This window comes from Pongo pygmaeus, chromosome 17, assembly GCF_028885625.2.
Source record: "Pongo pygmaeus isolate AG05252 chromosome 17, NHGRI_mPonPyg2-v2.0_pri, whole genome shotgun sequence".
In the NCBI taxonomy this organism is placed as follows: Eukaryota; Metazoa; Chordata; class Mammalia; order Primates; family Hominidae; genus Pongo; species Pongo pygmaeus.
In genome coordinates, this window is record NC_072390.2 from 60,101,731 (window position 1) to 60,129,626 (window position 27,896).

The 27,896-nt window shown below is 42.9% G+C and overlaps 1 protein-coding gene and 1 long non-coding RNA gene across 2 annotated transcripts in view; one reads left to right on the forward strand and one right to left on the reverse strand.

The window, feature by feature from the left end:
* SLC14A2 (solute carrier family 14 member 2) overlaps positions 1-27,896 on the forward strand; it is a 471,903-nt gene that overhangs the window by 229,021 nt on the left and 214,986 nt on the right. The window lies entirely within an intron of this gene.
* Positions 1-27,896, reverse strand: part of LOC129018831 (uncharacterized) — a 69,075-nt gene that overhangs the window by 5,652 nt on the left and 35,527 nt on the right. Inside the window, exon 7 of the long non-coding RNA XR_008495434.2 lies at positions 3,445-5,736. This is a non-coding gene — a long non-coding RNA (uncharacterized LOC129018831). The remainder of the gene's footprint in view (positions 1-3,444; positions 5,737-27,896) is intronic.

Genomic DNA, 27,896 nt, shown 5'->3' on the forward strand with positions numbered 1-27,896 from the left:
GGTGTAAGGCATTCCCTCTCTTCATTTGAAATAATAATAGGCAGCTGGGTGCAGAGGCTCTTTGAAAGGAAGGAGAAAGAAGTCTATCCAGAGTAGTCTTTTCCATAACCCAGGCCTTATGGAGAGAAAGCAGGTGCAATTAGCAGTACAAAATTCCTGGAAACACACATGGAGAGTGGGTCCCTGGAAAAAGTAAAGAGGACCAGGGAGAGGAAATGGAAGCACAGTAGAGTAACCATTACCAACGTTGCAAATTTGTTTCTATCATAAAGAAAGTTTGGATCCTCTGTGGAACTGTCAGCAATGTATCTGAAGACAGGCTTTTGTGCGTGTACTGAAGAACCAACTGGAAGCCCTGTTCTAAGGTTTTCTGAGGTGCTAACAGCAATCCTAGAGGTAAGACAAGTTAAGAGCTCTGGCTAGGGAGTCTGGAAGCCGAGGCTCTGCTCTTGCTTTGTGGCAATCTTGTAGGTTTTCTTATCTGTAAAGTGAGTGGATGGACTGCCTTCTCCCTGTGGACCCTGCCAGTTCTGACATACTTTGATATTCTGATCCTGGCTCAGACCCCACTCCAGCTCCAAAGTCAGTAAGAAAGAAATTCTGCTGAATTCTGTCATGAAGGATAATGCTATAGCCAGTATAGGTTTCTTCCTGGCTGGGTCTGAAACAGGCTTTCAGAAGGGGGAAAATAAAGAAGAAAAGATTATCTGTCTGTATTTAAAAAGGAGTGAGTTGCCGTTGGATGGAAGCCTGAACTGGGCTTGTGCATGCCTGTCTTTGAAGTGTGGAAAGGCACTATCATGTGAGTGAATATGATGAATTAGGCTATTTGATTAAGCAGGATGAAACTGGTGAGCCAGCTTTCTCTATTTTATTTTGTCTAATGGCTGTAATCAGAAATCATGCCATCATCCCTTTAAAAGTGGGAGCCAGTGGCAAGCCACACAGGTAGGTGTGCATCGACAGCTCTTTTTAAAGCTACTTCTCTCCGGGAGCCTATGAGAGGTTGAGAAAGTGGAGAGGTCTCTACCAACACCGAAGTCATTAGATCATGTTGTCAATTCAGTTAATAGCCCATTGGTTCAATTTCCTTTTGTAAATTTGGATTTGATAGCCAGTATCTAATACAATGACTGGTACCAAGTAATGTGCTTCAAAAATATTTGTTACATGAATTAATGAGTGAATGGAACTATGAAGGAATGCAAAACAAATGGATGATGGGAATCTTGTAGGTAAGGGAGTAAATGTGCAGACGTTTAACTCTTTGTGGCAAATTGACATCTTTTTTTTTTTTTTTTTTTTTTTTTTTTTTTTAAGACGGAGTCTTGCTCTGTTCCCCAGGCTGGAGTGCAGTGGCACAACGTCGGCTCACTGCAACCTCCGCCTCCCAGGTTCAAGCAATTCTCTTGCCTCAGCCTCCCAAGTAGCTGGGACTACAGGCATGCACCACCATGCCTGGCTAATTTTTATATTTTTAGTAGATATGGGGTTTCACTATGTTGGCCAGGCAGGTCTCGAACTCCTGACCTCATGATCTGCCTGCCTCAGCCTCCCAAAGTGCTGGGATTACAGGCGTGAGCCACCGAGCCTGGCCTGACACCATTTTTGATAGGACGTTAGAGACATTTGTGATGGAGGATCCAACTGTTTATTCTTTAGTGATAAAAACAAAGATGCCTACATTTGAGTCTGTGGTGGTCTTTTCTTCACTTGCTGTGTAAACTTGGGGAGATTGCCCAATCTCTCTGTGCTTCAGTTTTCTCATCTTTAAAACAAGAATAATAAGAATACCAACCTAGCTCATAGGAATGATTGAAAGATTGAATGATTAATATGTGCAAACATTAATTGAAGTTAGTGACCCAACAAGCTACAGATTAGGTTAGATGAGAACAGAGTTGGCCCTATGTGGATATCACAGATGGAGTAGGCGGTTGCCTTTATGGCATGATATCAAGAGGGAGATGAGGCCCTTCCCTCCCAAATATTATCCCACTAACCTGTAGTGTGCCTAAAATTCCTACTCTTAGAATTCTCTTTGAGCTAAAGAAAATGCCTAGAGAAGCCACATTAGTGACACGTGGAAAGGAACACTTTCAGGAAAGTGGTTCTTTTGGGAAATAACCACTGATTATTCTGCCTTCAGAAGACAGAGCAGTAAGAAAGACGTTAAAGCCTTGGCTTTGGAGTCACTGGGTTCTAACTTAGGCTATATAATTTTCTCCAAAATCTTAGTGTTATCCATTATAAAGGATTAATGATATTTACCTCTTGGTGTTACCATGGGGATAATATGAGATAATGTGAGTGAAACCCCTGGCACACAGGGTTCATGCTCAGTTAAAGAGTGTGATTATTGTTAATATAATTGTTCTCTCTTTGAAGATGTTCAGAAGATCATTGTTACGGATAGAATGTTTGTGCCCTCCTCATTCATATGTTGAAGCCCTAACTCCATATATGATGGGTTTTGGATTCGGGGCTCTTGGGAGGTGATTAGGTTAAGATGTGGTCATTAGGGTGGAGCCCCCATGATGGGATTAGTGTCCTTACAAGAAGAGAAAAAGACCAGAGCTCTCTCTTTCCACCATGTAAGAACACAGTGAGAAAGTAGCTGTCTGCAAGCCAGGAAGAAAGCCCTCACCAAAGACCCAACAACGCTGGCACCCTTGTCTTAGACTTCCAGCCACCAGAACTATGAGAGAAACTGTCTTTTGTTTAAGTCATCCAATTGATGATATTTGTTATAGCTGCCCAAGCTGACTAATACAAACATGAAAAGCAGATCTATCTATCAATACTATTTGGAGTAGTATCAGCATTATTGAAATAGCTTCAGCTCCCAAAATGTCCACTTTAAAGGACACAACTCATCTTTTTGCAGCCCTTTCCCCACCTCACACAAGTCTGTGCAGTATTGACTGGTCCACACTATAGGTGACTACTGGAATGAATAGGGGATTAGGGAAGGCCACTGGAAAGAAGTAGTCCCGAAATGGGGCTCAGCAAGATGAATAGGACAGAATAGGAAATGGGAAGAGAGGTCATTCCTGCTTCCTTGTGACTGTCAGCATTTTCATGAGCCCTCGGCTTCCTATCTCCTTCCCTCTCCCCCTCCCCACCCTGCTTCTCATCCCCACCTCCACTTCGTCCTAAAAGAAGCAGAGGAAGAGAGATTCATTCTCCTCTGGAAACCTGTTTTTGATTCATTGATTTGCTCTCAGCACTTTCTAGTTTGGGATATTGGGAGGCTGCTTCGTGTGCTTGTTCTTTGGCCATAGCTCCTGGTGGGAGGGATGGGGGGTGGGGGTAGTCAGTCACCTCCCCTGGGAGCTGCCCAGACTCAAGGAGGGAGTATCAAGCTAGAAAATGCAAGGGCACACACATTCTAGCCTTTTGCTGGTTTTAGAAATCATCTTTCTCTTTTGATGACAATCTTACCTGGCTTTTTGCCCCAAGCTAACATCAAGGACACCACCATGTGTGGAGACAGTGACCTCAGGATAACCAGGTATTCTGCTTTCACTTTTCCAAAGTGAAGATGTGAAGCCAGAGAGGAGAGGAGAAACAGACACATACAAAACAATTCAGTGCAGTACCATGTTTGGGTTACTGCAGAGAAAGGGGTTAAATGGATATTTTCTTCTCATATCTTACTGAGATCACTTTATGACTCCAATCTCAAGGGAAATGAGCAGTTTGCACATTTACTGTTTCCTATCAGTCGACCATCTGTAGGCACCACCTTTCACAAAGAGCTTATACATTAACTGGTCACTTTATCATTGTAATATATTTGAAAAATCAAAAACCAGCTGCTATAAAGCTATAAACTGAAGATTTTATTACATATTGTTTATCATTGCTTTAGTATTTGGAGATTCATAATGCATGGACTTTGAGATCTATCTGTATTGCCAAGGAGGCCAAAGTTTATTTCCCTAATAATATGCAAATGGAGCCTTTATACCAGATAATGAATAATCACTAGATTAAAGGCTGAATTTTCTTTTAGTGGTACTGGCAGTGCAGCCTTTTGCGTGCAGTTAATAATTAATTTAAAGAATTACCACTTCAGTGAGCCCTGCTTACATTATTTATTAAGTGTAATTAAAGTATTTATTAGTCAAGTAATAAATGAGGGACAACCCGCCGCACCTTAACAGTGTTGTAAAATAATCACAGACTATGTTTATCTGCAAAGCAAGACTGAGTATGGCTCGAGTGTGTTAATAGATTATCCATGATCATTGCTGTGTTATCAGCATACCTCAGCAATGAGTGTATGACTGGCACACCCACCTGCTTCTATTCTAGGCGAAAAGGGTGCCTTGGCTTTTTCTTTTTGTTGACTTGTATATGTTGATTTAGAAGCAAAATAAAGGGGATTTCTTGGTTCAAGCTTACATCCCTTCCCAAAATCTACCATGTTGCTTGCAGCTCAAACAGCTAATCCAACATTGTGACCTTAGAATTTCTGAAAGGCTGCTGAAAGCATTATCAAGAATTAAGATGCTTATATAATTCATTTCTCAAACCATGACAATTTGTACAATGAAAGAAGGTTTATCAATAATATGTAAACTGGGAGAGCTCTAGGTAAACCAGAAATTAGCATGGACTCTTTCCAGAAGTTAGCATGGCCTTTATCTAGATGGGTTGTTTTCAGTAATGAAAACATATGAAATGATTTGAGAAAGAAATGACATGAGAATCAGCTTCTACTAACTGCCACTCCACATGTAGAATTTTAGATAAAACCTAGAGCTCTGCCTTCCCTCAATTTCAAGTCCTGTTGCTCTGTGCAGACTCTTCCCCAAAAAACCTGCCCTTGTCCCTCCATCCAGAAGTGACAGCTCCTCCCTCTAACTCCCACCTCATTGCTTACTCCTCTCTGGGTGCATATCTCACTGGCTTGCAGCATCTTCATTCATGTATTTATTTTTAACTCCACTCCATGAAGAGACTGCAAATTCTTTGAGGAAAGAGACAGACTGTATTTGCAGATTTTTAGGTCTTCAAACATTTTTACCCTGGTGCCTTGCTAAAAGTAGGTACCCAGTAAATATTTACTAAATAGATTTATAGTTGGGAAGCACAATCACTTTCCTTTCTGATCAGGAGAGAGGGTAAAATTTCAGTCCAGGATCACTGACCGGAATCTGTAACAGAGCAGATGGGCCTGCGGAGCGGACATAAGCAGAAGAAGGTGCAGCCAGCAGGTGGCAATCCCAAAGGCCATTCAGGTCAGCTGTGAGAATCACTCAAGAGTGGGATTTAACTGGCAAATCAATGAGCAAAGCCTCAAAGCCCATTCCAGGCAGGCCAGTGCTTCATCTGCCCTGCAGTATATTGCCTGAGCATCTTTTTTCTTTGAGTCCTTTGCCCGGACAGTTCTCCATCCTGTGCTCTTCAGACAAACAAGGATAAAGACTATGAAAGAGCATATAGATTGAGACTTTCCAAAGGTTAGTGGAGGGTGAGGGGCAATTCTGCAAATCCCACTTCTTCATCTATGAGAATCTCACCTATCCCACATTCCACCTCCTCTCTGAAGCCTTCTCCTGACCCCATCTCTGATCATTTCCAAAACACATTGTTCATACCTCTCATTTGGATCCTTGGCATCCTTGGGTTGCTCTGCCTCATACACATAAACTTCCTGCTCCCGGGGAAAGATGATGCAGTCTCCTTTTCCTACATCTTCCCCCAGTGCTGGGCACCCAGTCAGGACTCACCAAGTGCAGAAAGGGAAAATCAGACCTCACCCAGTTTTCCCTGACCCCTTCTTTCTCCTGACTGCCTGCTTGCTTCACTCACTTCCCAGAATCCCATCTGAAGGGTGTTGCCACTTACCAAACGATACCATCATATTAAGAAGGGAAGGAGTTGATGGGGCGTGAAAGTTAAAGGGGCTGAGTGGCACTCAGGAAAACAAACCCCAAGAATCAAACTTAGTTTTAATAGTAGCCAGCACTACTTGACCCAAAACGTGTGGGCTTATAAATTGAATTGTCTTTGGGCCTTTTTAGAGAGCTGTTTCTAGGCGACCAACAGATTGGTCGTAGATCATGTGTGCTCCAGCCTCATGCTGCGGCAGCCTCCTTCTGACCTCTTAATCAAGCAGAGAGCTGGGGCACAGAGAAGAGATACACGATCACTTACAGAAACACCCAGCTGGCATCGGTCCCATGAACCATCTGCCTGTCTCACTATGGTCAGACTGTCTGCTAATGCCCACTTCTTCTATGAACCATTTATATATTTCCCAAGCCTTTTTTAAAAAGTGGAAAACAAATAGCATTATTGGATGTGCTCTGCCTGGCTGCAGCTGTGAATCACAAAACTGAAAATCAGTCCAAGACAGAGTCAGACAGCACATTCTCTGCTTGGTTGGGGAGAGGTCCAAACTGCTGATCTAGCCTCATTTGATCTTTGATATTTTATTTATCTATAAATTTGACATGGCCCTGTTAGGAAACATCTTGCTGGTGTGCATTTTCCCATCCTTTTAGGCTTCCAAAGGGAAGGGGCCATTGGTTTAGTCTTAACCCAGGGTCAACATTTCTTCTTGGCCTTGTCAGGAGGTAATCACTCTGAAGACAACACAACTTGAGAATTATATACAGCTGGTAGCAGCAGGGATGGGAGAGGGGTTATAGTGGTTTGACATAATTCCCCTTGGCTCTCCACTGCTTACAAGAGTCAGTAATATATCACAAATACAGATTAGTGAACAGAACCAGATGAACTTAGGGTGGGACCCTTGACCGTCATTGTTGTTCCATTCAACTAGAATTAAATGAGTACCATTGCAGGGGATAACATCATGCCCTCTGAACAGAGAATGCACAATCCCCATATCTGCAAGGTTACACTCTGACAGTCTATTAATTATCTGATAAACAAGTGAATATTAACTATAGCCTCTGTGCTTGTCTTTGTTTGAGTTACCCCCAGAAGCTGACGAATGCAAACCATTTAGTCAAGAATTGCAGGTAACACCAGGAGACAAATGGGGAAAGTAGTATGAGGAGAAAAGGCAGAGAATAAAGGGTGCATCATTTAGCCAGCCGCTACTGTGGGCCATTGGAGCTTTAACTCTTGGGGAAGCTCTGGGAAATGGTGCAAAACACATGGCTCAACCACTTCAAGGGACAAGGGAGCCATGGTGTTTATACACCAACTCCCGAGAGCCATTGGTTTGAGGACTGCTCCTGAGGGGTAAAATTGAAGTTCTGGCCTGCCATATATAAAAACAGTAAGCTTTCCACAATTGATGCTGAAGAAAAAGAGCCTTCAAGCACAGAGAGGTCAATATTGGCAGCTGTAAGTTAGTTGAATGGTCCGGTCAACTAACCCTGACCCCTTCAGGGATTTTCACAGATTTTCAACCGAATGCCCAGTTGAAAATAGGCAGGGCCCTGAAAGAACTTGCTGAAAGCATGTCCCTAAGAGAGGGGTTCTCGGGGAGCAAGAAGTTGAAGATACACTTCCTGCGTTCTTAATGCATTCAATCTGGAAGAATAAAAGTATCAGAAAGCAATTCAATAATTAAATACTAAGTGCTATAGTGAAGACTAAAAAAAATACAAATTCAAAGGAAGGAAAAATAACTATCTGATAATTGGGAGAGTTCCATGAAAAACTTAGAATTAAATTAGAATTTGAAGAATGGGTAGGATTTGGTTTATTTACAAGAGGGGAAGAAATTTCACTGTATGAAATTTACTCATTCCCAAAATTGAATATAAAAGCCCAACTTAAAAAATAATTAAATTGAGGCTAATAAGCTCCCCTTTCTCCTATTCATGTTCACATTATATCTTAGAGACAGTTTATCTATGCCTGCAATTGCACTCCAATAAACCATTTTTCTTTAAATTTCTTGGCAACTCAACTCAATAGTCAAAGATATTTACAACAGATGACTCCTAAATTCCTTTCCTATCTGAGAATTTTAAGAATTATGGGTCAGCAACAAACTATTCAAAAGACCAAGTACACTCTGTTTTGAAAGATCATATTATGGTTTCGGTTAATGATTGCTTCCCAATTTATCTGTTTGCCCTTTCTGCAAGTCAAACCTCAGTTAACCAGAACATGGTTAATCAGGACCTTAGTTAATCACAAAATTGACAGAGATGACAAAAAGCTCAGTAATCAAGACAAAAATCATCTTTCAATGCAATATTTTTCAAATAAAAAATATGGGGGGTACTCAAGAGTGGGGACAGCTGGGGGGATATCTGGTCACATGTCCCTTTGACAGAAGACTCGATGTGTGTGTAAGAGACACTTTCAAGCTCCGATTTGATCCTGGATGAGAGGCAAGACAGTGTAGAAGTTTAGCCAAAAGCTTGCACTCAGAGATGCTTGCATTTGAATCCCACGTCTGCCATTTACTAAACAGGACACTGCCTGTAAAATATGAAACCCAGCGCTTGGGGTACCAACAACCCAAAACACAAGGATAATGAAACACAAGTGAATTTTTTTTAAGTGCATTATTGCCAGTCATCCAAGAGTGCACATCCCTTTGGTTTCAGTACTTATTACCACTTGATTTTACATACTATGTCCTTCATCCATTGTTTGTGTGTGAGTGAGATGGAATTTAGTATTTCTTACTGGGTACATGACATTTTAGCCAACATCTACATTTTAGGTTCAGGGGAAACAATGCAACAAAGAAGGACTCTAACATTAGGTGAATGCCATAGAAATTAGGCCTTTAAAAAGTCTGACATTAATTTTATGTGCTTATTATTTTTCTTGTCATTTACATTTCTCTCTCCAACACCATGGACTAGAAAAACGCCATGCACTCACAAAAATGCTTCTTTGTGAGTGTGGCTCCTGGGACAGCCACTCTGTGGAGCTGGCGGTAGGTCACAAGTCAAAGCCATGAGTGGCTAAGACTCAAGCAAGACAAGGGTAAGGTCAGACACATAAAAAATAGCTACACGACAAAGGCTAAGAGCTATGAAGCTTAGCTAAGGTCGAAAGTGGTGTTTGAGGCATTCTTCAGCAGCACCAGAGATCCACAGAGATTAGAACTCAAGTGAAGAGCAATACCTTTCTCCTTTGTAGTGCTCAGGAGTGGCCCACTGTAGCAATTGCTTAGACAGCAGCCTGACCCAGGGTGACCATATACTTAGTGTTCAACCCTGGACATCTTAGAGAGTAAGAGGAGGCACTGTTAATAACTGCCTTGAGACAACTGGTGCAACAAGGAATGTCCCAGTCAAACCAGGACCTAGATCTCCTCTAGCCTTGAGGATGTCTTCTTCTTTTTTACTTGGAAATTCAGACCCACCTACTCAGCTTCGATCTGCCTGGGAAGCCCAGCCCTCAAATTCCAAGGTCCCACTAGCTGTCCCCAAAACTCTCTCTCACCATTTTTCTTCCCTAGGGATGAATGGCAGGAGGCTTCCCTCTGCCTTTAGCTGTGCCCATTGCTCTCCGGCATCCCCTGGCTGAGAGCAGGAACTAGGGCAAACCAAGTGAGGCACTCCCTCTGGGCACAAAATTGACAGAGGTGACAAAAATCTCAGTAATCAGGACAAATCAGCTTTCAGGGCATTTTTTAAATTAATGTCAAAAATTTATGATAAGCAAAATGTCAAAATGTTTAAATACAGACAGGATCAGTAGCAGTGCTGTGTTGAGGCAGATTGGAGCCCATAGCAAAAGGGAAAACCAGTAATACGATCCTGTTTTTAACATGTTGGTGTTTCATTTATTACAGATTTTTGCATTAACTTTCATTTTTAAATATTGCATTAAAATATTATTTGTAATTCTTGAGTATTTTTGTGATCCTGTAAACTTTGTGCCTAAGGCTAGTGTCATTCTGCATAGATAACAATAGCTGCCACTCACTGCATCCACATGAGGTAGGGACTCAAACATGCACATCTTGCACTCACAGTGCCTCCCTTAACCTGAAACCTGCCCTCTCCCTCAACCAAAATTCCCATAGCAGGTAGTTCTGCTTTCTTTTTTCTTTTTCTTTTCTTTTTTTTTTTTTTTTTTTTGAGACAGAGTATCACTCTGTCACCCAGGCTGCAGTGCAGTGGCATGATCTCGGCTCACTGCAACCTCCGCCTCCCGGGTTCAAGCGATTCTTCTGCCTCAGCCTCCCGAGTAGCTGGGATTACAGGTGCATGCCACCACGCCCAGCTAATTTTTGTATTTTTAGTAGAGACAGGGTTTCACCATGTTGGCCAGGCTGGTCTCGAACTCCAGATCTCATGATCCGCCCACCTCGGCCTCCCAAAGTGCTGGGATTACAGGTGTGAGCCACTGCACCCAGCCCAAGTTCTGCTTTCTTATAGAATCAAAGAAGCTTAGAGCTGGGGAAGGATGGGGAACCCACAATGAAACATTCTAATCCTCAACTTCCTTTTTCTTAACATGAGGATCTGAATGCATGTTAGACTAGTTAAGTGACCGATCCAGGTTCACAGAGCTGTCTGGGGCTAGCATCCATTCATTGACTAACTTAAGAAATGTCTTTTTCTTGTAAATTTGTTTAAGTTCTTTGTAGATTCTGGATATTAGCCCTTTGTCAGATGGATGGATTGCAAAAATTTTCTCCCATTCTGTAGGTTGCCTGTTCACTCTGCTGATAGTTTCTTTTGCTGTGCAAAAGCTCTTTAGTTTAATTAGATCCCATTTGTCAATTTGGCTTTTGTTCTCATTGCTTTTGGTATTTTAGACATGAAGTCTTTTCCCATGCCCATGTCCTGAACGGTATTGCTTAGGTTTTCTTCAAGGATTTTTATGGTTTTAGGTCTTACGTTTAAGTCTTTAATCCACCTTGAGTTAATTTTTGTATAAGGTGTACGGAAGGGGTCCAGTTTCAGTTTTCTGCATATGGCTAGCCAGTTTTCCCAATGCCATTTATTAAATAGGGAATCCTTTCCCCATTTCTTGTTTTTGTCAGTTTTGTCAAAGATCAGATGGTTATAGACATGTGGCATTATTTCTGAGGCCTCTGTTGTGTTCCATTGGTCTATATATCTGTTTTGGTACCAGTACCATGCTGTTTTGGTTACTGTAGCCTTGTAGTATAGTTTGAAATCAGGTAGCATGATGCCTCCAGCTTTGATCCTTTTGCTTAGGATTGTCTTGGCAATGCAGGCTCTTTTTTGGTTCCATATGAAGTTTAAAGTAGTTTTTTCCAATTCTGTGAAAAAAGACAATGGTAGCTTAATGGGGATAGAATTGAATCTGTAAATTACTATGAGCAGTATGGCCATTTTCACAATATTGATTTGACCCAGCAATCCCATAACTGGGTATATACCCAAAGGATTATAAATCATTCTACTATAAAGACACATGTATACACATGTTTATTGCGGCACTATTCACAATAGCAAAGACTTGGAACCAGCCCAAATGTCCATCCACAATAGACTGGATAAAGAAAATGTGGCACATATACACCATGGAATACTATGCAGCCATAAAGTAGGATGAGTTCATGTCCTTCACAGGGACATGGAGGAAGCTGGAAACCATCATTCTCAGCAAACAACACAGGAACAGAAAACCAAACACCACATGTTCTCACTCACAAGTGGGAATTGAACAATGAGAACACATGGACACAGGGAGGGGAACATCACACATCGGGACCTGTCAGGGGGTGGGGGGCTAGGGGAAGGATAGCATTAGAAGAAATAACTAATGTAGGTGACGGGTTGATGGGTGCAGCAAACCACCATGGCACATGTATACCCATGTAACAAAACTGCACGTTCTGCCATGTACCCCAGAACTTAAAGCATAATAATAATAATAATAATAATAATAATGTAAAAAAAAACATATCTATTGAGCATTTGCTGCATCTTCTGTTTTAGACATTGGGACTAGAGTAATCAACAAAAGTGACAATGTCCGTGGTCTCATGGAACTTACATCCTAGTGTAAGAAGGCAGCAATCCTATAAACAGTTGAACACAGATACATTTACGTATATTAGACAAAAGCTATGAAAAACTTGAAGCAAGATATAGGGGAAAGAATGATGGAGTGAGAAATGGGTATTTTCTTAGGGTAAGATGGTTGTGAAGGGATTTCTAGTAAGGGGGCTTTCAGCACAGACCTAAAGTAAAGGAAAGAGGAAGTCTGTGAATGAGGGTGCTGGGAGTTAGTTCTAGACCAGTTAATAGTGTTCACTTGGGCACCATTAACATTTTGGGTTGGGTAACTCTTTACTGTGGGGGCTCACCTGTGCATTGTAGAATGTTTAGCAGCTCCCTGGCCTCTACCTAAGGGGCGCTAGTAGCACCTCCCTCCCAGCTGTGACAATCAAAAGTGTCCCCAGACATAGCCAAATGCCCCCTGGGGGCTAAAATCATCCCCTGTTCAGAACCACAGGGCTAGGCAGAGGAAGAGGAAGTGCTAAGTCTCCAGTCAGGCTTCTCATAGCTCAGAGCAGCACCATCTGTGACCATTCATCCCAGCTCATTCTAAGCACCCAGAGCTCTGCAGAGTCAGTGCCCCCAGGGGATGCTCTTTGTCCTCTTATCTATTTTATGCTGGCTGTTGGTCTCCTTGCATCCACAACAGCAAAAGCTCCCTGAAGGCAGAAGTCCAGCCTTACACCTCTGTTCCTGTAGAGGCCTGGGCTCCTCAGTAAGGTGGCTGCATGTCTGCACCTCCCATCTGCTCCTCCATGGTGAAGACACTCTCTCCAAGTGCTCAGGGATTGGGGCCAGCTCTAAGAGAGCAATGTGTTCTCACACTGCAGCCTAGCCCATGTCTCCAGTGAATTACCCTCTCCATGTACTGGAAGATGTGTAGCTTTCTCAAAGGGATGGCTTGTGATGAAAGTTCACCTTCCACTCAATTAACCTTGAGAGAGTGGTGTTTTTTTCCTTTTCTTCCCCAAGAGACTTTTTTTTTTTTTTTTTTTTTTGATGACCTTTTTGAAGCATCTTATTTTCTGGGCAAAAAGCCAAATGATATACTCTCTTCCCAGCTGCAGGGCTGTTGCAGATTTTCAAAGCTGAAGTAAAGACAGCCTTTGGAATAAATGCAAGATGGGCAGTAGGGTTGGGAAGCGTGAGGAAATGCTTTATTATTCCACCCAAGATGTGCCTGGAGGGACGGAGCCTTTGTAGAGGACATCCCTGCAGGACCCACAAGATACAGGGAACTGGAGACCTCAGTGCTGCAAGGATCTCCCCCCAGTTAGGGAGCACACAGCAATACAAATTAAAAAAAAATCAATTCCACTTTGGGTGAAAGTTGAATATTAGTAAGTTATAACAAAGCACATTTTGCCTAGTACTTTGTAGTATACAAAGGTTTTTTTTAATATTTAATCTCACTGAGTCTCAGATTCAGCTACCAAATAAGACTAAATCTTATTTAAGACTGGATCAATAGAGTACAGTAAACAACCATAGCCCTTTTTCAGCCAGTTTGTTGGACAATGGTTCCTGAAAGCCTCCCTACCATCCCAGATATACAGCATCTCTGGTTTGAGGCATGTCCCTGGTGGTGGATTTAGAGAGAAGCAACATGCAGGGGGTCTCCAAAGTCAACTGCATATATGTGCAGAGGGGAACAAATAAAAGAACCCAAACCAGCTCCATTTCCCCATGGAGCCTCAGTGTTGGTAGCTCATAGCTCGGGTAGCAAAGGGAGTTTCATGAAAGTGGCGAGGCTTGCTTTGAATTGCAGTTGGGCCACATTTCTCAAGCCCAGAGACATATGAGAGTTCTAAAATCCTAGGAGCAGTGTTTGAAAGCAAAAGATTAGAGAGGGTCACTGGTGGTGACCTGTTTGGGGACCAGGACATTGTGACTGGCAATCAGAAAGGTTATGGAGGTTTAAAAAAAAAAAAAAAAAAAAAAAGGCAGGAAATCTGCATGGCCAAGAACACAGGCTTAGGAGCTGGACTGCCTGGCTTTCCTGTTCTGACTTTACCACTTACTACCTGTGTGTCCTTGGGCAGGTCACTACCTAATTGTGCCTCTGTCTAACCATCTGTAAAATGGAGATCATGAAAGCAGCTACCCCTGGGGCTGGGGCAGTGGGAGGAGAAGCATCTTGGAGTCAGATGCTGTCCTATGGGGAGACAAGTGTCAAGAATCAGGGAGGAAAGTTGCTGGGAGAGGTGGCAGGGAAGCTGCAGACACACACATGTGAGCCTTCGTAGGAGAATGGTGTCGGAAAAAAATTGCTGATGTGACATTGGGATTTTGTTCTGAATGTGAGGTAATAGCAAAGCGCCTGGGCTGGGGATTTCAGGCCCCATCCCTGAAGGGAGATAGACAGAGAAGAAATGCCTGCCCAAGGGAAGCACTGCTGCCTAGCACCTGCCACCTGCAGCCCCTAGAGTGGAGCCAACAAAAGCTGGGCGGTACAAAGGAGCTTTCTGGAAAGGGTTTGCAGCAACAGGCATTAATATAAAAGCATCTTGTAAGTCCTGGCTCCTCTCATTAGTCTCCATTTGCTGTCACAGGGGTCAAGGACCAGTGATTTGTCTTCCATGAAAATATTCTTCTTGGAACATTAGGAAAGGGAAATTGGCATCATAGGAAAACCCAAAGTGGCCTACAGCTTTTTGGCAGGGTACCCCACACTTGGGGTAACACTCAGGGAAAGAAGCCCTTTCCTTCTGGATGTGTGGGCTCCACACTCCCAAATCTCTCTACTCCCACACTTAAAAGTCTCCGTTTTCTCTCCGTGACATCATGCTTGAAATGATTAACTATTGATGCATTTGATTTTATGAATGCCTCTCCTGGCCCATCAGCCATTTCTACTTCAGTGGATTAAGTTATAACTGGAAGAAAGCTTAGAACATATCTAGTCCAGCCTCCTCTTTTCACAGAAGGGGAAACTAAGATGCAGAGAGAATTTTAAAATTGCCCAAGGGCAATTTTACTAGCCACATGACAGCCTCTGAGTCCCAGTGTCCTCAAACATTTGTGGATCTGTGACAGAGAGAGTGAGGGTAGAGTCACATGTCAACAGACACCCGGATGAAACTTCCTCAAGACGTTTCACAATTCCACTAAAGTTGGAGAATTTACAAGTGGTTTGGTGCAATGAATATACTGATGTACCGAAAGCTATACTTTGGGGGTAAAAATGACAGTAAAATAGGACAACAGTAATAAGGTGCTCTCTAGAAAGCCAGGGGAAGTCCTGAGATGGAGGAACAATGTGTAGCAGTCCATTCTGGATAAGGGTTGATTTTCAGAGATCCCTGAGTTTGTCAGTGCAGGACATCTGCTGAGTAGTTCCATAAGAGTAATATTAGAATCCAAACTCTCCCCAGCAATGGAAAGGGCACCAGCCGAGCTTGGAGACACTCATTTGACCTTCACCACCCCCTTCCAGGGATCCCCCTTCCAAGTGCTGAGCAAATGGGAGTCTTTGGGTGGAGACAGAGAGGGCCTACTTGTCAGCCCCAAAGCGAGAGTGCCCTGGCAACTGGGACATTTGCTGAGCTCCATCTCTATAGACTTTGGCTTATTCGACCTTGTTTCCAGGTGCTGTAGAGGAGGATAAAACTCTGTGCTGTGGTGCCCTCACCTCCCTATTTCAAAGAGACTTTACCCTTCAGAGAGCTTCCCACTTGGCCACACTGGGGGAGGTTGCTGTGATGCCATACAAATGTCCAGTGTGTCTTCTCTGCCTCAAAGAAGGTGTGTGACTTTCAGTACACCACCTCCTTGGCTGGGCCTTAGTTCTCTCAACCAAGAAGAAGGGAAGGTGAGCAGCTGGACTGAAAGCATATACCACCTGCAGCCTGCTATTCCCGGGGCCTCGCCCAGTTCCTGGTGCACCAGCCTGCTCAGAAAGCACACACAGAATCGGGACATCTCCAGCCCCCTCCTGGCCTGACATTCAGAGACTAGGTTTGGAAACTAAAAGCTCTCATGCTATGGCCTTTCTCATTTAAGTTTGTGACTTCGATCACGCCTTTGAGGGCAGCATCCCCGTATATAAGAACCTATAAACATGTTGAAAGCATGGCCTGACTCTGCTGTAAGAAAAACAAATTTGAAAAAACAGCAGAGACCTGGAGATGGTTGCATTTAGCCCAAGCATCCTCAACCTCCCCTTTGCCACATCTCCTTCCTCAAAACCTTAGCCCATTTCCCACCAGGTACCTGGGGCTCTCATGTTGCCCCATCCAGGTCCACTCTTTTTGGTCAGCACCCAATATCCTGGACTCTTCCAGCTTCCTTTAATACTTAAAACTGCTCTCTAAGACAGAGCCATTGGGTTCTGAGAGATTGAGTTTCCACTGGCATGAAGATGTGAGTTATCTATTCCATTCTCAAGCATATTCCCACCCGAAAGGAAATAATGCTGCCTTCACCCAATGATGGCTCTACCATGGCACCATTTCAGGCAGCTACCAAAGCCAGGCAAAGGAGAGGAGGTAGAAGATGAGACTCCTTACTGATGGTCCTCTGTGAATCACACACTGACTCTTCACCCAATCTACCCACTACCACCTCCATGCTGCACTCTCCCAGTGAAGTCTTCCTATTCAGGTGCTATCCCCACATGTACACACCAGGGCTGCCCAGTCCACCTTGCAGAAGAGTTAGCCTAGAATTTGAGATTCAAGGGACCTTCCTGACTGTTCCTGAAAGCCCTTCATGATAGAAGAATTTTCCTTTGTGAAACTCCCAACTTATGGGAAAATAGGGTTGGCAGGTCTGAAGAGTAAGAGAAGCTAAGAAAGCCTTAATAAAGTTCACTCTACCCAACAACAAAGGCTATGTGCTAAATAAAGAAAATATCACTCACATTTCATGTATCTTAAATTAGTAATAATGGGCCCTAATGAGTTCTTTACTATTAATTCCATTTACAATCCCTCTCTCCTTGGCGACTTTTCATGTTCTTCCGCCCCTGCAGTTTTCATGAGATACATGTAAATCCATTTTGCTTTGTGGCAGAAAATATTCACCCTAAGAAGCACTTAAAATGAGTAGGCCTTGACCTTGGGTGTCTTTAAGATTTTATTGGCTTCTGCCTCCTGGGTTTCAGTGTGTGACTTAGAAGCTGGAAGGAAAAAAGGCTTTGACTTGCTTTTATTTGACTTGTTTGGTGAAGCTGAGTAGGTGTTGTATGAACCCCTTCTCAATACCTGGTGTCCTAAGTCCAGGCACCTGACCCAACCTTTCCTATGAGATCTCAGCTCCCACTCCCTCACAAAGGCCATCTGAGGCCAAGATTATTTTCCACAATTCCTTTTCATTGACCCCCAAAACTCACTCCTCCCTTCCACCCAATTTGCCCCTATTTTCTATTTTCTACTCCACCTTTCCCATGTGCTTCAGTTTCTTATTTTTCCCAATACTGAAAATTGCAGGTCACAGTGGCTCAAACAGAGATAAACCTAAGCCTACTAGAATCTTGTATTGCATTGGGGAAAGCATCATTGTGGTTACCTTTCGGAGATGTTCCTTTGCATTGGGGGACATTGGACCATGTGAGGATGAACCTAAGTGGATAGGAGCTGCCTAGGTTGGGTGTAATTGAGCAATTAATTAGTGAGAATTGCATTTCTCTTTCTTCCTCCCCTGCAAAGGACAGCATCCTGACCATCTTTTGGAAGCTATAGGCTACAATCTATTCCTTAGGACCTCATCTATTTTATGGAACAAAGCTCTGGGACTTGTCCCTCCAGTCTGCTAGAAAGATTCCCACAGATATTTGAGATCAAAGTGCCTAGAATAGTTTCAGCTCTGTAAAGAGGTCGTTCTGAAGCAAAATCCATGTGCACAGTCAGAATCAGCCTCATATTTAGACAGAGCCCATCATTGCCCGTGTGATATGACATGAAGGGCAACAAAAAGACCTTGAAATTCTGCCCAAACTTACTTCTCTCACAAGTGCCTAAAATTGCATCATTTGAGCATAATCATATATTTGGTTTAAGGAGAATTACTCATCTTCAGCATTTTTTAAAAAAAGACAACAATTTATAAAAGATTGCAACTCATCAATTCTTCATAATTACTGTGAATTAATGCTAGATTGTTTTCCTCCCTGGGAGAGTCTGAGGTGATGTAGGGCCTGGGATTATTGCAGGTGGGAATTGAAAAGGGAAGACGTGGTAGGAGGGATGCAGAGGGTGGAGTAGAAAGTGTAAGAAAAAAACTGCACAGTTTTCCTAGTTGCCAGTGCTACCTGGGAGAAACCTGGCCCTCTCCAAGCACCAGAAAACATCAAGTTATCATTAAAAGAGTGAAAAACCCCAAACAAAACCAATCAATGTTTCTGTTTTCATAAATCCATAGAAAACAACGTTTCTTTTTCCCTCTTCAGCAGTTTCAAACACAGAGCAAATATTTTCATACTACTCCATAAATCTAGATTCTGTTGAACTACAGGGAATTTCCTCTTCAACTGTCCCCCATAACAGCATCAAAAAGGAAAATAAAACCTCAGTACAAAAGGCATAGACTTTTAGAGTCAGCCAACTTGCGGGAACCAAGCCCTGGTTTCCATGGAGAGTCCACGGGCCAGAGACTTGCATTCCGAGCAGGCAAGGGACTTGTACACTGTCTAGCAGGGCCCATAAATTCCCCACCTTTAGGGTCCCCTCGTGATGCTGCCAGGCAGGAGGCGTATATTGTCCACTAGAGTCTGAGGGTTCTGAGATATGTGATTTGAAACGGAGCAGAGAAAGAGTGTAGTCAGGGAGGCTGTTCTGCCTCAGTGACTGTTCCAGGTAATTGAAATGTGTCCCTTTAAGTACGGGGATAATTCTGAAGTTTTAATTATTTAGTAGGAAAGCTTTCTAATCAGCAGTGTATACTTCCTTGAGAGCCACGTGTTAGATGGAGTTGCTTTGGAAATAGGCGGCTTGACACTTGAATCCCAGTTCTACAGTTACAATCTGAATTAATCTGGTTTTGCATTTTTTTTAATTTTTTTGTTTTAACAAAACAAAATTTTTGTTTAATTTTGTTTTAACATCTTTGGACTTTAATTTCCTCACCTGCAAAATGGGAGAATGTCTACTTTGCAGATTTTTGTAAAATAGAAGTGAGGCACTTAGCAAACTGCTTGTCACCTACTAAGCACTCAATATATGGCCTCTATTATCATGACACCATTATGATGATTTCTCCCCTTTTAAAATGAAATATGCTGAATGTATGTTAACTTTTTATTTCCCTTGGAGTGATCAATGTCCATTCTTATAATGTGCTCTGATACAGAATATCTTTGGAAGCCCAGGAAGGATACAGGCAGGTTCAGCCCACCCCAACCCCTGACCCAAGAACCAGTTCCATCTTCTCCTACTCATACGGTGGCTCTGCCCTCCCTTTCTTCCATGAACCAGGGACCATGAGTTCATTGTAGAAAGCCTGTACTCCCTTTGCTACCTTAATCTGGGTTTCCTGTAAATTGGGCAAAGGGGGAGGCAGTTGGGTAGCCTGGTGTGGAGCAGTGATAAGCTTTGTCATTTGAAATCCTGAACACAACACCCAGCAGCTTGACCCACCAGCTCTGTGACGTTGGTCTCCCAAATGTTCAGTTAGGGACACAGATGACAAAGATGATCCCTACTTAATGGGGTGATGGTGAGGATTAAGGGAGATGATGAGGGGGGATCCTCTAACATAGCATCTCATGCACTGTAGATGCTCAATAAATGACAGCTGCCATTATTACGTAAAGGCCACGTTGGGAAAAGCAAGGCCATTTATCTACATCTTCACATTTGACACATGCAGGGAGCATGGGTGGTTGTAGCCAGGTTTGTAGGACATTCTAGAATCCTTCAGTCATCTTTTTGGGTGTGTGCATGCTTCCATTTCTGGCTGGGGTTTTCCCAGTGTTGCATGAGGCAGTACCACAGTGCACAGAGGTGAATCCCTACTGGGCAGGTGGTGAGCTAGTCACTGAACCCTATGGACATGAAGATCTCCTAGTGAGAGTGTGTGGATATGGGCTAACCTGCCATGTAATAAACCCGTGACACATGACAGACCCTCATCAAAAGGCTCGTTGAACATGATTAAGCACTTTATGACAGGGCTTTGCCTCCGTATTGATGAAAGCAGTGTCCCTGCTCAGAGCCAGCTGAAAAGGCTCAAATCAGTCCAGGAGGATTAGCCCTGCCCACCCTATTTCTAATTTCTCTGATTATCAGGATGTTTTGCAAGGTTAGTAGACTGGTTGGAAGAACATACTTTAAAATAAATGAGATACAAGAACGCTAACGCCTAACAACCAAATGGTCTGGGCAGAATCATTTGTCTTCCTGGAAGCTCAGTTTCCTCCCTTGTTAAAGGGTAATAATTCCACCATGTCTACCCAACAGAAGTAGTGGGGTGAAGAGTAAAACGAACATTTCCTCAGGAACCTAAATATCTGAGTTCTTGTCTGGTCTTTGCTACCAACTAACTGTCTGATTTAGGGTAACTTAGCCTCTCTGGACCTCAAATTTCCCATCTCTGAGATAAATGGTTTGGATTAAACAACCTCACAAGTCCCTGTCAGCTCTGAAACCCCATGGACCTCTGAGAGAGAGTGTGTCAGGTCATAGCTGTGACTCTGTTTACAGAAATGCACAGCATCCTATAAATGTAAGGTCAGCTCCCACCTGGTACCTAGCGTACTGTCAACGTTCAATGAAGTCTTGTGGGTGAATTAGTTATATTATGTCAAATAAGACAGATTCAAAAGCCACTTTTGAAAAAAAGAAGCAAAGAAATAAAACCCGGCATGAGTGGCAGATGTTCAGGTGGAGAGGGCCAGTGCTTTGTGTAATTTCGTGTAATTTCTATTTTTTGCTGCTCTTTGCCTGCCTTTGTGAAATGCTAGAAAGTCTAGAGGGACATTTGCAAATCTGCCCACTGTCAATTCCACTCGTAGAGCAGTCCATCTTCTTGGGAATGCGTGTGACCTTTGCAGGTTGTCGCATCCTGGGCACAGGACCAAGTGATCCTCCAAGGGGGCTGGCGTGGAGGAGCAGGCCCTGAGCCGTGGGATGGTACAAGCGGCAGTTTCCGGGCCCAATGCCAACCTCCAGATAATTGCCGGCAGCAGGGGAGAGATGGTGGAGGTTGGCAGAGCCTGTCTCTGACAGATAGATTGTCCCCTTCTCACCATGACAGCATCATGGCAGTGAGAAGGAAAGCCAAAATGCAGGTAGGCAGGAGAGAAGTAGGGAAGGGCACAAGGAAAGGGGCAGCCTCAGAAGGAGAGAGAAACAGACAGTGGAAGGGACAGCTAGAGAAATAATAGGAAGACAAGAGATGGTGGTCACACAGGCACCAGCTAAAGAGAGAAAAAACAGCTACAGAGTGAGACAGGAGGGTCATAAAGAGACAGAAAGAAATGCAGAAAGAAACGGAGAGAAGAAAACACTATCTCTGTCACAGTGTCATCCCCTTGCAAACCTCTGGAGATATTTGGGGGTTCCGCGAGAGAAGCAGTGCCTCCAGAGTCAATTGCATATGTGTGCAGAGGGGAAACTAAAAGAAAGCACCCAAACAGCTCCATTTCCTCATGGAGCTGCACTGTTGGCAGTTGTGGTAACAAAGAGGGTTTTGTGAAAGCAGCCAGGTTTGCCTCCCATCCCAATTTTCTCTCATCTCTCCAAGGCCCAGGACAGCGCAGTGATGGGCATGGGCCAGTAGTCCATGACAGGGGTGATCTTTTCTTCCCTCCTCCTCTGGCCTCCCAAAGCAGAAAGTATCTTGTCATCCCAGACCTGGGCCCGAAGCCTCCCTCCCTCCCTTCATCCATCCATCCATCCTTCTCCTCCTCCCTTCCTCAGGGCCCTATCTCAAGAAAATCATGAAAGCATGCTTGGGACAATGGGCTCCCAAAATCGGTCAGCTAGGAGCCCACCTGACCCAGGAAACGCTTTCCTAGAGGTAGAGCAGCTGTGGTGAGGGGTAAGCTATGATGGGAGGAGCAGCCAGCTGCCTGGCTGGCTGAGAGGCAGCCATAGGGGAGGACTCTGGAAGGGCATGGATGCGTGGGAAGCCACATTGCTAAGTATAAAATGGAGAAAAGTGTCACATTGCAAATATAAGAGATGTCTGCTGGACAGGAAAAAAAAAAAAAAAAGAAAGTGTCCTCCTGACTTTCTAGGTAGCCCAAGACCTGTTAATAACAAACACAACAACCAACACTTACTGAGTGCTTTAAATAATGCCGGGCATTGGGTTAAACTATAGATTTTATCAGCCATGTCCCACAAGGTCTGTGGCACAGAGCATATGGGACTTGTGATGGGAGAAAGTGAGGATTATTATCCCCACTTTGCAATGAGCCCTGCAGCCTGATTCTATGTGCTTATCTCGGTCAGGTCAGAGTTGATCGTTTTGCACTAATTTACACAGATTTATTCATGTATTATATTACCTGGACATCCACTTTGTGTGAGACTCTGTGCTAGGATATGGTTGACTGTGAGTACAGAGGGGTGTGGTAGAAAAGAAGGGGGTAGAGGGAAAAGATGATGGACAAAGACAAAGAGAGGCAGAAGGAGGCCTGCACCCAGGAAACCTAGAGTCTGCCAGAGAAGGGAGGGCATGTGCATCAGTAACTTGTATCAGTACAAGTTAGAGAGCATGAAGGCTGAAGAATGTGCTAGCAAAGTTGAGCAGCACGTGAGATTCTTTCTGAATGAGAGGAGTAGAGCATGAGTTCCATCTGAGCTGGGCCTTGAGGCATGAGTTCAAAATGTGGGATTGTGAAGTACGGAGAAGATGCATCCTAGATAGATGGAATCGCCCAAGCCAAGGCACAGAGTCTACAGAGACAGACCAAAAACTCAGGTGACCTAACGTCCTGCTGCACACTAGGAGGCTCTTTGAACAAGTAGGGGAGTCATAAGAGAGAAGGCCAGCCAAGTAGATTGAGGGTAGATAAAAGAGAGAGAGTTAAATTCGGAATGCAATGGGCAGTGATTGGAGATGACTGAGCAGAAAAAGAGAGGCAGCCCAGCACCCTGTATACCCTTGTGAATGAATAAATTACCACATTCACTGATTCCTCCATTCAGCAAATATTCTTCATGTGCCCACTGTGTGCCTGGCCCCACCTAGACAGATGGGCACATCTGTTAACAAAGCAGGTAGAGAACCCTTCTCCCGTGGAGCTCTAATTCTTTCAGGGACATGTGTATTTTATTTCTTATCTACTGATGATGACACAACGTCCATGTGGTGTGACTTTTGGGGTATCTAAGCAGACAGGAATCAACCTCCAATGAACCCACAGTGATGCTGTGTAAGGACACTCAGTTTGGGGTAGCCAGGGACGGCACAGAGCATATGGGACTTGTGACGGGAGAAGTCACCAACAGAAGAGATTATATTAGACAGGATTTTCTTGATTGCAATTAACAAATCAAACTGGCTCCAGCAGTAGAAGGTAATTTACAGGCTCATATAGCCAAGCTCCTTAAAACCCAGGGGTGGGAGCTGGCCTCACGAATAACCAGTATTGGAGTTCTAGTACCACCCATCCCTCAATCCCTGTTTATGTTTCTCTGTGGATGTTATGTCATTTCCCCCATATTGGCTGTTGTTGTGATTTGGCATCAACCCCTGCAACCTCGTATCCTGACAGTTTAATAGCCAGAGAGAAAAGTTGGCTTCCTCTACCCAGCTCCCCTTGAAACTCACAGAGAAGGACTCTGACTGGCCTGGCTTGGGTCACATGCCCATCTCTTCTCAGGCCAATCCAACAGCCAGGAATGTGAGGTTCTATCCTGTACTCAGGCTGGGTTACCTTGTCCCCTTCATGGTCATAGGGACAGGAAGGGAAACAAAACTAATAGATATACACTACTGGGATTGAGACAACTGGAAAACTCATTTTACCTAATGGACAATTATGCTAAGGGGTTACTCCAGCATCCATTCTAGATACATAATATAGGGTAATTCCTACTCAGTCTAGGACATCGGTAAATGTTACCAACCCACTCCACCCTCTCTCACAGACAAATTAAAAAGTGATACATATAACGTAGAGAATGAGTAAACACACTGTGAATTAGCTGTCCTGGAGGAGGTGGAGGTAGATCATTCTAAAGACAGTGTGGAAGGTATGGGGAGAGAGGGGCTGGTCAGAACAAAATGAGGTACAGGCAAGTTCCAGGGCTCACCAGAACTGCATCAGCACAACCACCTGCCTGTATTCCCAGAGAATCAAGGCGGGGCCGCACCCTCTCCTCTACCACCCACCACCCCCACCTCCCAGCAGGATCAAGAAACTTGGTCAGGAGTAGTGCCTTCCGCTGGAGGCTCTTAATTTGCTGAGAAGACCAGCCCTGCAGGAAATCCCCAGCTAAGGAACAAGAACAATTTGAAAGGATGCAGGAGGCATTAAGCCAGAATGGTTCTCCAGGGGCTGGTGGGGCTAAATGGAAACTCAGGCAAAGAGAACAAAAGGAGGATAGAGTGGAGCCATCATTCACGGAAGAAAAAGAAGCTAACCATCAAGGAAGAGGCAATATCTTCACTAGGAAGGAGAAATAAAAAGCAAAATAAGGAAACATTTTAGCAAAAATCAATGTTTTCAAAATGCATTTAATCATCTAGAGAAGAGTTCCGGAAACTTAGGAAAGGGGCAGAGCTTGTTCTGGTGTAAAGAATATGGGACAACAAGCAGAAGCAAGGCAGTCTGACCTCCCTTGTGCCAGTGACATACTGTGTGGTCTTGGACTCTTGACTTTATTTTCTTATTTGTAAATTGAGCCAACAATCCCTGCATTGCCTACAACACAGTATCATGTGAAGGCCCACTGAGATAATGGAAGGGCAGCAGTTTTTTAAATATTAAGCAACTCCATTGTAATTAATTAGCCTAGGTGAATAATTAGAAAATGATGGTTAGAAATTGGGTCACTCTAACCTAGAAGGGAAGAAGCCATGCAAGAGGTTAGGGCTTAGGACTCAAATTCACTGGCATCCTGCTAAATGACATGTACAAAAGCAATGGATTCTATGTTTTTAAAAAGAATATATAATTGCTGAGCACCTACTATATTCTCCACCCCTTGTAAGATATCAAAGATAATATAGAAGAAGCGCAAGACATAATCCCTGAGGTGTCAAGTGTATCTGATGAGATAAAGCATGTAGAGTAAAGTGCAACTCACAGCATGAATTAAGATAAAAGCCAAGCTGAGGTGTTGATAATAAATGTCACAAGAGCTCAGGGCAGAGATTTGTGGCCTGATGGGCTGGAGGGGAAATGGAGGTTGCCCCTGTGTTGCCCTTGAAGCAGGATTTGGATATGTAGGGAAGAAAAGCAGGAAGAACATGAGAAAGGTGATTATGGCACAGGTCAGGATGGCCATAGAGATGGTATGTGTCCATGGCATTGTTGGAAGGATGGTCAGTGTGGATAGAACGGTGTGTAAGATGGTAATAATGGACAATTATTTAGGAAAGGGCATCATGTCCAGGCTCCAAAAGCCTTGAAATCAGATGAAAGAATTGATCGTAAAGGAAAGGGAACTCACTGGAGACCCTGGAGCAAAGGAGCTGACTGACTAAGTGTTACTTAAGAAAATGGATGCAGGGGCAGATGCTGAATCAACAGGAGAGGGTGATGTTTCCACAAAATACTCAGAGAAGAGGAGCTCAGGGATGCGGGGGTGACAGTCAGGTGGTTATAGAGGAAATGAAAAACAATAGGGAACAACTGGCAGGCCTTTGTACCTAATTACATGTGGAGAATGAAGGATGAGGTGGAGCAAAGGTATCTCCATTGTCTTGATCCCAAGGAACTGGGTTAGTGCCAGTGTGGTGTAAGCATGTATTGTTTCCTGTGCCTGGTGGGGGTTGGAGGCAAAGAAGGCTCCCCAGAGGAAGTGACATGTCTGTGGAGTCTTAAAAATTATATCCACCAGCTTTCAGAGGGAGTGAAGAGCATCCAGAGGAAGGAAACAGCATGGACCAAGGCAAAGACAAGGAGGTGTGAAAAGGAAAGCTCCCAGTGTGGGGCATGTCTGTGAACACCTGAAGAGTGGGAGAAGACTGGAGAAGTAGGCAGGGCCACATTATAAAGGAACTTGGACTTATGCAGCAGGTATGGGGAGCTATGAAAGGAATGGTAGCAGGGAAAAGATACTGTCACATTCTTTTATAGCTGTTTGTAAAAATACAGTGAGTTGAAAAGTAGAGAAAATCCCCAAATGAAATGTAATGTGACTCTAAAAGTATTCTGATATCTTTAAACTGAAGGAATTGTATTGCTCTCTTACTCTTTATACACCTTCTGCCTTTTGTCTTTATATGTACTGCCTTTTAGCTTAATAAAACTGTTGCTATGTTTTTTGGTGCATAAATATTTATAATGCTTAGATCATCATTGCAGGTTTCAATAAAGTTTCTAACTTTGTGTCATTTACTGTTTTGAGCCCTGAACTCAGCCTGTCTGACACATGCCTGATATTAAAACTAAGATTTCTAATTTTGTTTTTATTTGCTTGCTTGCCTTTTTCCTTCCTTTTATTTTCAACTTTCCAGTCACTTTATTTTAATTGTGTCTTTTGCTCACAGCACAAAATTGTTCTTTACATTGTAACTTAAATGGAGAATCTATTTATTTTGACTGATACATTTTTACTTTTATATTTTTTGATGTCATAGATGTGCTTGGACTCAGTTTAGACATCACATAATTTCTGCCTCTATTGCCTCTTTTTATCTTTCACTAACAGTTATGGTTTGTTATATTTTAATTTGGTTTGTGTGTAGGTTCATAGAGATAGTTGGGAAGGTTGTAACCTTTTTCATCCTTTATTGTTTATCTTTCCCATAGTTTATACAATATATTTAATCCTCTGTATCCTTACTAGCTATTGACTGTCACCTCTGCAAGATAATGAAATGTGTATAGTTCCTCTTCTGTAGCCTCTCATTTTTCTACTCTTACCGAATTTTGATTAATCATGATGAGGACAATGATGATGATGATGATATTTCTGCTAATCTCAACCTTATACTTTTTAATAAACATTTCCTTCTACTATGTGATTCATTAGCACTAAGTGGTAACCTTTGACCCTTGGCTACCTTCTCATTCTCTTCAACTTCCGAATTTTTTTAGTTTCAGTGTTTTAAAATGTTATTATCATTCATTAATATTTACATTGTGTTCTCAAATCATAATTGCCACAGTTTGTGTGTGTGTGTGTGTTGTAATCCTAAAGTCATTAAAAACCCACCACCAGTTCTTCTGCCATAGTTTCTTCATTTTCTGCTGATTAGTTAAATTTCAGCCTCCAGTTTCTTCAAGATGAGATCAGATAAATGCATTTTCTGCATTATTAGGATGTGTGGTGAAGCATTTGTACTTGAACAACAGTTTGAGTTTAACACATTTTTACTGTTTCTTATTTGTTCTTAGTGAGGTTTTATAAGCATCATGTTGCTATGGAAAATCTGACACCAACCTGATTTTCCCTCTTGGAAAATAAATTCTGGTTTTGATCTTGGTTTTGTTTGTTTCACTTTTTGTTTGTTGGGATGGCAAGAGAGTCTTTCTTTACCATTGGGTATCATTTCTGTATCAATTTTTCCTGAGACGGTTTATGTTTTGTTTGTTTTGCCTTGCTTTGTAGGCAGATTTAAATATTTTATTTTTGAAAACTGTTTTGTAATTATATTTCTCCAAATACATTTTCTATTCTATATTTTTTAGTATTCTTCAAATACTACCTTTATGCATAAGCATAGATCTTAGATCTATTGTATCTATTTTATCTTCCATTTCTATCATGTTCTTTCTTATTCCTTTTTAGCTATCCATTTTCATGTGTTCTGCTCATTTGATCAGTCGTGTTCTTAAGTCTGTTTTTGTATCTTGAGTGGTTTCTTTTCATCGTCTTGTTGCTGCTGATGGGT